The 10,372-nt window shown below is 33.5% G+C and overlaps 1 non-coding gene across 1 annotated transcript; it reads right to left on the bottom strand.

The window, feature by feature from the left end:
* Window positions 1-355: 355 nt before the first annotated feature.
* On the bottom strand, window positions 356-427 carry TRNAM-CAU. The gene has a single exon. It is a non-coding gene; the product is annotated as a tRNA-Met (tRNA).
* Between the last annotated feature and the right edge of the window lie 9,945 nt (window positions 428-10,372).

Consider the following 10,372-nt stretch of genomic DNA (forward strand, 5'->3'; position numbering starts at 1 on the left):
ACGAATTGTAGTTGTCAGTTTAAACTTGAAAGAATGAAATTAAATCAGCAAATTTAATTACAATACATTATATATTCGACAAGTTTGTTTAATAAAATAGACAAATTGGGCCTCCAACAAATTACCCGTGCACTTGATCTATCTTGTGTTCTCTGCTAGTTTGATGATTCACGTGATCGAATTTACTCAAGATTTACAAATATATTGGAGATGTGAGGGATTAAACCCCACGCCTCCCACATGCGAAGCGAGTGCTTTACAACTTGAGCTATAACCCCTACCATTATTTTTGTAGTCAGAATACAATCTATATATAATGTAGTAAGAAGTATTTTAAAAAATGTCAGAACATTCTTATCAAAGCCAAGTTTTGATCGTGGGACCTGTGGGTTATGAGCCCACCACGCTTCCGCTGCGCCACATTGATTTTTCTTTTGTGCCACATGAATACAGAAATATCATGTAGTTTAATTTTTCCTCAACTGGGTTTTCCCCCGAGGTTGTTTAGTGAGGTTTTAAAAAGGCATGAATATGATGTTGTAATGTTTAGTGAGACAGTTGTAAATAAACATATGTGAACATTACGTACTAGAGGAATTATTATATTGTCTCTCTCTTTATCGTATTGCATTCTTGAGATGTAAACAATACAATTATTCACGGGAGAATCGGTGTCATTTTAAAACACTTCACATATATAAAAATATAAGGAAAAAAATTTACAATGTGAATTGAAACAGTAACAATATGAACTAAAAATCGAAAAGAATAACAATAATTTTGTAAATATAATAATAGTTTTACTCCCACAAAGTAGCGTTGTGCAGCGGACAGGCTCAGGCAGTTTCGATTTATGAACAGCCGACACGTTCAGATTTCGGTTTACTATATTTATATCCAAACCGTTTAATTTTATAAATTAATCACTGCAGATTTTGGTTGTTCAGGTTCGTTCAGTTTTTATCGGAGTTCGGTTTAGGTTCGAATTGAAAAACATTAAAAATATAAACAAAACTATTAAAGATCAAATGGTAGTGAACTTAACTTACAAATGACATCACATGTGAGTATGTGACAACTTACAACTAAGTTACAATTTACAAAGCTACAAATTGGAAAATTAGATTGTCAAAAGTCCAAATTGGCAAATGGAAAACTCCAAATAAAAGGTTACATCACAGTTCACAAAAAATCAGATATATAACAATTCAACACTCAACAGTCCGCTACTAAGAAGTCAACACTTGTCCTATTCCTGCTCATATTTAAAATCATTAGCCAATAAATTACAAAGTACAAATAGAAGTTGAATAAGGGAATGACAATTGTGCTTAGAGAGAGAAAAAAAAAGGCTAAGATTGCTATTTTTTTCATATCACTAGTACAGAAACAGTCATTCGCATCCGAAGTAAAACATAATTCGCGTCCAAATTAGCTGAGACGCAGATGTCGGGGACGCTGATTGTATATACAATCAGCGTCCAAAGCTACTTTGGTTGCGCAAAATGATAAATCGCGTCCAAAGTTGAAGAACTTTGGACGCGATTTATCTGATTACAATGTTGACTACTAACTTTGCGCGTCCAAAGTTGGTCAACTTTGAACGCGCGAAGTCAGTATCTCGCGTCCAAAGTTGAAGCAATTTATCATTTTCTTTTAATAAAATGATATTTCGTGTCCAAAGTTGAAGAACTTTGGACGCGAATTATAGTTTTTTTTTTTAATTTTAATTTGTTAAGAAGTCTAGTTTTTTTCTTGTACAAAAAATATTATTCTCATCCTGTACATGCAGTCACAGCCACTACCACTTCAAAGCTTTCAACTAAAGTTCAATACATCATTACCAACACTTTAGCACTAAATGAAACTTCAATACATTCAATTCACAACACTTCAAAGTTTTCAACACATGTAAACTACACTTCAATACATTCATCAATACATCATTACCAACACTTTAGCATTAAATTAAACTTCAATACATTCAATTCACAACACTTCAAAGTTTTCAACACATTTAAACTACACTTCAACACATATGTAATAAGCTAGATAAGTACTGACAATACACCATTACAATTAACTAATATAATTAAATCATAGTTCAAAAATTTATATACATTCTTGAGTAAAATATTTAGACCAAACCTCACGAATCTCATCAATTTGCTCTTCTGAATAAGGCTTTCTATTAAATAATAATGCCTACAAAAATTTAAAATAATCAAATAATTAGTTTTAACATTAATAGTGTAATTTAAAACTATTTACTTTTAATATATTTTACATACCATATCTAAATCATCAGAATGCCAACATTGAGTGCATATTTCATACATGAATCTCATCACATAATACCCGCACTCCACACCACCCGGTTGTTGAGGACACTACAAAATATGAGTTTTTATGTATATATATTATTATGTTAAACAATAAATATATTAATATGAAATATGAAAGATATATATACCTCAATGTGAGTCCAATCAACGTTGTTTTTAGGTCTTCTCCCTCCTAAAGTTTCAACCAATCGAAATTCCCTATAATATACAATCATAAACAATAATGGTTAATAATTCTCAAAATATATATATATATATATATATATATATATATATATATATATATATATATATATATATATATATATATATATATATATATATATATATATATATATATATATATATATATATATATATATATGTACTTACACATTCAACGTGTCCTTAATCTCTAATTCGCAATTACATGCACGGGAGTCTAATATATAGACTTTTCCTAATGGAACAAAAAGTAACTAGAAGCATCCAATGATATCTATGGCATTTAAATAAATATGTTAAATGTTATTCACAAATAATGCAATTAAGTTAAATAAATAATTAAAAATATAAATTTAGTTTTCTTACTTTTCATGGTATGGAGCTAAATGAAGTTTCGATCCTTCTGGTCAACCATGGCATTCACAAGATATTTTGTGACCTTATCAATATCCGCAAGTACAGAGTCACAACAAATAGTCCTTGGGCAGAGCAATCCATTTGTATTAACTCCAATTTTGTCGCACATCCGATTAAGACATCTACAACATATGTAGATAATTAAAAAAAAATGAAAGACTAAAGAAAAGTTTTTAAATGTAAAAACATTATAAAAAATACTTACATTATAAATATTTGTAATATGGTCACATCAAGCCATTGCAACGTCAACATGTCTTTAATATCTTGAAACATCACGTGAATGAAATCCACATCTTGATGATGGAAGACTGCCTCCTCTAGGTCCACGTTAATGTAATTTAAATCGGAAGGCAAGTTTCTAACATCTCTAACCAATTTTTTAGATTCATCTCCCAATTGCTGCAGTGTATCATCATCAACAAGAAGTGGTCGTAATTGTATAGCAGATTGATCACCACTTTCAAAATTCATCATTCGGGTTTGTTTTGGATTTTCCTATGAATCAAAAGTAAAAGACTTAATAACAAGTAGATCGAATATCAGATATTCAAAATATTAAAGATATTCAGTATTACCTTAAGTTTGTTGACTTGATCAATAGAATGACAATTGCTCCGAGTTGGTGTGCTAACCTTTGGACTTGCTTGTACACTCTTCATCAAATATTCAAGTTGGGATTGCATTAAATCAAACTTGGATTGCATATCTTCCATTGTTTCTTTTCTAATCTTTTCAGCCACTTTGTCATATATTTTCTTCTCTATGATCTTCTCCATATCACTAACTGAAACAACCCCAGCTGAATTTCCACGACTTATGCTCTCCGGTTTACCAAACACATCCCGAATATTGGAGTGCACTCCAACACCTCTCACATATCCACCGTACTCATTGGTGCCAAGAGCTGCAGTCAATATATCATTTTGCCTTTTTAGTTGGAATGAGCCTTGACTTATCTCTTCACACTTCTCGACCTATATTTCAACACAGACAATATTTAAAATTTACTTGTTAGCTAGTAATCTCGTCAATAATATATATATTTAAAGTATTTGTATTACTTACAATTTTATCCAACACTCCCTTCGTTTTTTCGTTGGGAATGTAATAACTTCCATCTTCAGATTTTTTAGATCGCGCTCGAACCCAATCCAAACTACGATCAGTAGATGATATGGTCGAGGTAATAGCAGCACAAGAAGATTGTGAAGACAATGGTTTGCATATCAACCACTCAGACTGCTTTCCAAGATAGCCCATAGACCCTAAATAGTGAGGATGCACATTTCGCGCTTGCAACTCCCTATACTTTTGACTATTGGCCTAAAAATAAAATTTATTATTTAATAATATGTTAATAATAATAATACATGATTATTAAGCAAGTAAATTATGTAGCACACCTTGGCAGCTTCAGTTTCATGCGTTGTTACAAATTGCACCCATTTTTTTCATCCATGAACTTATATAACTCACAGGGAGAGCTATATTTTTCGTTCGGTTTGTTGATGAAGTCACGCACCAATCTTGTTTTGAAATCTTTCCAACGTATCCGTGCATGGAGCAAAACATGACTTCTTCTTGTATCAGGGATATTAAACTCTTTCTGAATAACAACAATAAAATAAGAAATAATTAGGCCTTTATTGACATTAACATATATAAACTAATGAACCCAAAACTAAAAGGAAATAATGATCAATATATAAATTAAATTATTGACTATTACCTTAAGTTCATCCCAGACTGCATCTTTAACCGCACTGGGAACAAGACGCCAGTTTTTAATGTTTATGTCTATGTGAATACGAACCACAAGGCCAAGGTAATTTGAGTACTTCCTTGCATTTGGGCCAAGGGGCCTATTCTTCTCATCGAACTCAATTACCTTAGACTCATCCTCTGGTCTCTTCTTTAACATTTTACTGCAAGTTGTAGCTCCTCTTGCTTTACGCACTTTGCTCTCTGTTTGCTTTGAAGGTTCCTCCACCACCGAATCTTTGTGATCGTCAGTCATGTATATATATACCTGCACATGCATAAGATAACTATGTTATAAAGAACATCTTATAAAATATAACCATGTTAAAAAATAATAATAAGTTTACATTTTTGAAATTATACTGTCGGATGGTCAATCCACAACCCTTCTTTATGATCAGTACGCATGTAATTAGTATCAATGTTATCTTCACCTAAAGTCACATGTTGAATACCAATAGAAAATGGTGGGGTTTCATCAAATTGGTCATATTCCTCTTCATCAACAACATCACCAACACCAACAATACTTCTTTTGCCTTGTAAGACAATTGACCACTTACTATCAATAGGATCGGAAACATAGAAGACTTGTTTAGCTTGAGATGCAAGTATAAACGGTTCATCATGATATCCAAGCCGACCAAAATCAACTAAGGTAAAACCCAAATCATCTACACGGACACCCCGCTTGTTATCAACCCAAGAACATCAGAATAGTGGAATCCTAAACACCTTATAATCAATTTCCCAGATTTCATCAATGACTCCATAGTATGACATAGTAGCATCTACCGGGTTAGTATCTTTAGCACTAGAATACTCTCTTGATTGTGCTACTAATGTCACTCCACTATTTTTCACTATACTTTTTTGATCTTGACATTTTGTGTAAAACGTATACCCATTAATATCATATCCCTCATAAGTGCTCACAACAAATCTAGGGCCATACGATAACCATCTAATGGTTTCAGTGATATTATTTGGCACTTGAGATAACTCTTGCATCACTGTATCTTTGAACCATGTGATAAATGTACAATTGTGTTCTTTTGTCACCCACATTTCACCCTTAGAAGGATTTTGTTGCCTTATAATAGACAAGTGTTGTTCCAAATATGGATGAACCTCAGAAAGCTGCTGCAGTACGAGATGATGTGCTTGATTTCGGATTATTTGACTTGGGACATGTGTTTTAAACCCAATGGTACCTTTTCCTGTGAGTCTTCCCTCATGACGTGATTTAGAAACACCAATGGATTGAACATTAGCCAAATAATAAGTATAGAAATCAATGACTTCTTCAGCGCCATAAGCTTCAATTATTCTCCCATCTGGCCGATATCGATTTCTCACATATCCTTTCAAAATTCACATGTATCTCTCAAATAGATACATATACCTCAAGAATACAGGACCACACATTTTAATTTCTCACACCAAGTGAACTGTTAAATGCACCATAACATCAAAAAATGATGGGGGGAAATAAATTTCAAACTGGCATAAAGTTACTACCACATCAGCTTGCAAAGAATCCAACACCTTAGGATCAACAATTTTACTACTAATGACATTGAAAAAGTAGCAAAGCTTTGTAATGGCTTGTCTAACATGGTTAGGTAATATACCTCTAATAGCAATAGGTAACATATGTTGCATTAGCACATGGCAATCATGTGATTTCATACCAACCAATTTAAGGTCCTTCATTGAAACAAACTTTTTAATGTTAGATGAATAGCCAGAAGGAACCTTGACACCATTTAGACAGCTACAAAAACTTGTTTTTTCCTTTTTAGACAGAGTATAACAAGCTGGAGGTAAGTATGTCCTCTTTCCAGATTCTTGTGGTGCTAATTTAGTCCTTATCCCCATTTCTACCATATCTTTTCTAGCTTTAATACCATATTTCGTCTTACCTTGAATATTCAACAATGTCCCGATAATGCTATCACAAATATTTTTCTCCACATTCATTACATCAAGACAATGTCGAACAGATAAGTGCTCCCAATATGGTAAATCCCATAATATAGACCTCTTTTTCCAAATACCCTTTTAACTTGTTTTTGAAGTTTTTCCCCACACATTATCAATTTTTTGAATCGTTCATAAACATCCCCTGATAATGGTAAGCGAGCAACTCCAGTCTCAAATTTTCCATTGAAAGCTTTTTTTCCTCTTTCGATAAGGATGGTCAATAGGTAAAAAGGTTCGATGACTCATGAACACATTTTTCCTACTGTTGTTCAACCAAAGATCAACTGTTTCATCTTCACAAACATGGCATGCCTTAGCCCCTTTAGTAGTATACCCTGACAAGTTACCATATGCTTGGAAGTCATTGATTGTGCAAAACAACATGGCTCGTAAAGTGAAGTTGGTTTGACTATGAGTATCAAATACTGTCACACCTTCATTCCAAAACATCTTTAAATCTTCAATAAGCGGTGCCAAGTACACATCTATGTCGTTTCCTGGTTGTTTAGGACCAGATATTAGCAATGATAACATGATGTACTTGCGCTTCATACACAACCACGGAAGAAGATTCTAAACTGTTAAAAGGAACTGGCCAAGTGCTATGGTGACTGCTCATGTTACCATGAGGATTCATTCCATCCGTGCATAGTCCAAGCCTAAGATTTCGATTTTCAGCACCGAAATCAGGAAACTTCTTATTAATGTTCTTCCTCTGAGGAGAATCGACAGGATGTCTCAACTTTCCATCTTCTTTTCTTCCACTAGCATGCCATTGCAAATTCTTCACATCCTTTGCATTTGCAAACAAACGTTTGAATCTTGGAATCACCGGTAGATACCACAACAACTTCGCTGGAGGACCTTTATTCTGCTCACATGCATATCGAGCCCTTTTCGTTTATAACGCGATGCTCCACACTTCGGACACACATGCAAGTCTTTGTTTTGATTCCAATACAAAATACAGTCGTTTGGACATGAATGGATCCTTTCAGTCTCCATACTCAACGGACATAACATTTTCTTTGCCTCATAAGTTGAACAAGGAATTTCATTCTCATTAGGAAGCATGCCCTTTAAAAGCTCTAATAACTCCATGAAACTCTTATCACTCCACCTATTTTTTGCTCTTACGGTATACAATTTAAGCACTGCTGATAACTTTGTAAACTTACTACATCCAGAAAATAAAGGTTTTCCAGAACTCTCAAAAAAACTTTCAAACTCTTGAGGCATTTCATTCAAATCCCCTTGCATATCACGCATCAATTCATCTAACCGATCATTGTCTCCAACATTATCTTCATTACTCTTTTCTTTCTCTACATTTTTTCTACATTCTCTTTGATTTGTACTGTGACTAGTAAGGACAGTGTCACCATGCCATATCCACCGATCATATCCTAGCTTAAAACCACGACGTATCAAATATTCCTTAATTTGGAATAAAACTCATAGCAACATACCAACCCATAGTCATTTGATTTAGACCAATGGTAGAAGCATCATCAGAGCCATAAGCAACAACAGAAGTTAGCAAAATAGTAATCAGTTTTTAGTAAAAGCAAAATAGTTAATATTTAAGAGCTAAAAACTAAATGAGAGTAAGGGAGGGAGATATATCAGAAACCCATTGGATAGAATGACAGTTTGTGTTTCACTGATTCCTAATCCTTACCACTTACCAGAATTCCAGATGTCCAGGACTCTAGGTGGCCAAGTGTGTCAAGTGTCCATCGGTCAAGGGGTAAGACCTAAGTGCCTAAGGGCACCAACATTTTAAAAAATGTTACCAAGCCACTTAGCACTAAGACTTATAACAGTTTGCTTGCCTCAAAGTCTCAAGGTAATAAACAGTCAACACAAATAGAAATGATAGTGGTAATGAAAATATATAAATGTATTACATCAATTGTTGGTAGTGTTTCGACAAAACTCAGAAAAGAACAAGCTTCAGTGGATAACTCTGCACAAAAAGAATAAAAAAACAGTTTAAGAATTCAAATTGGGACAGAAATTAAATAAATAATAGGGATAGAAAGTTAGAAATTGTACCTTTCTCTAATCTTTCAACCTCATCCAAGTTTTGCTCAACAGAGTTGGGGTGATTGGCTACCCTCAACCAATCTTGTGCACAGACTAGGGCTTCCATAATTTTAGCGCTTCGGGAGAACTCAAAGAAAAACCTGCTCTAGTAATTAAATACAATCTATATAAAATACAGAATGTGTATTATAAATCAAAAGGGCATTAACCATTTGGTCCATTTGAGATTTTGTCTAGTACTCTATTCGATGCCAATTTGTATTTTTCTTAAGTGTAATTGTTTAGTTACTATACTGAAAATTTGTATGTTCTATTTTGTATGTTTGTTTGACGAATTGTAGTTGTCAGTTGAAACTTGAAAGAACGAAATTAAATTAAATCAGTAAATTTAATTACAGTACATTATATGGACAAATTGGGCCTCCAACAAAGTACCGGTGCACCCGATCCGTCTACATTATATCGACAAATTGGGCCTCCAATAAAGTACTGGTGCACCCGATCCGTCTAGTGTTCTCCGCTAGTTTGATGATTTACATGATTGAATTTACTCAAGGTTTACAAATATATTGGGGATGTGAGGGATTGAACCCTGCGCTTCTCACATGCGAAGCAAGTGCTTTATAAATTGAGCTATAACCCCTACCATCATTTTTGTGGTCAAAAAACAAGTACAAGTACTGCAAAAAATATCAGAATAGTCTTATCAAAGCCAAGTTTCGATCCTAGGACCTATGGGTTATAGGCCCACCATGCTTTCGCTGCGCCACTTTAATTTTCTTTTGTGCAACTTAAGAAAAGAAATATCATGTATTTTAATTTTTCCTCAACAGTGTTTTCCCCGGAGGTTTTTTAGTGGGGTTTTAACAAGGCATGAATATGATGTTTCAATGTTTAGTTGGACTGTTGTAAATAAACTTATGTGAACATTACGTACTAGAGGAATTATTATATTGTCTCTCTCTTTACCGTATTGCATTCTTCAGATCTAAACGGTACAATTATTCACGGGAGAATCGGTCCCATTTTAAAACACTTCACATATATAAAAATATAAGGAAAAAAATTTACGATGCGAATTGAAACAGTAACAATCTGAACTAAAAATCGAAAAGAATAACAATAATTTTGTAAATATAATAATGGTTTTCCTCCCACAAAGTAGCGTTGTACAGCGGACAGGCTTAGGCAGTTTAGATTTATGAACAGCCGACACGTTCAGATTTCGGTTTACTATATTTATATCCAAACCGTTTAATTTTATAAACTAATCACTGCGGATTTTGGTTGTTCAGGTTCGTTCAGTTTTTATCGGAGTTCTGTTTAGGTTCAAATTGAAAAACATCAAAAAATATAAACTAAACTATTAAAGATCAAATGGTAGTGAACTTAACTTACAAATGACATCACATGTGACAACTTACAACTAAGTTACAATTTACAAAGCTATAAATTGGAAAATTAGATTGTCAAAAGTCCAAATTAGCAAATGGAAAATTCCAAATAAAAGGTTACATCACATTTGACAACATATCAGATATACAACAATTCAACACTCAACAGTCCGCTACTAAGAAGTCAACACTTGTCCTATTCCTGCTCATATT

This window comes from Ipomoea nil, unplaced genomic scaffold (assembly GCF_001879475.1).
Source record: "Ipomoea nil cultivar Tokyo-kokei standard unplaced genomic scaffold, Asagao_1.1 scaffold0715, whole genome shotgun sequence".
Classification (NCBI taxonomy): Eukaryota; Viridiplantae; Streptophyta; class Magnoliopsida; order Solanales; family Convolvulaceae; genus Ipomoea; species Ipomoea nil.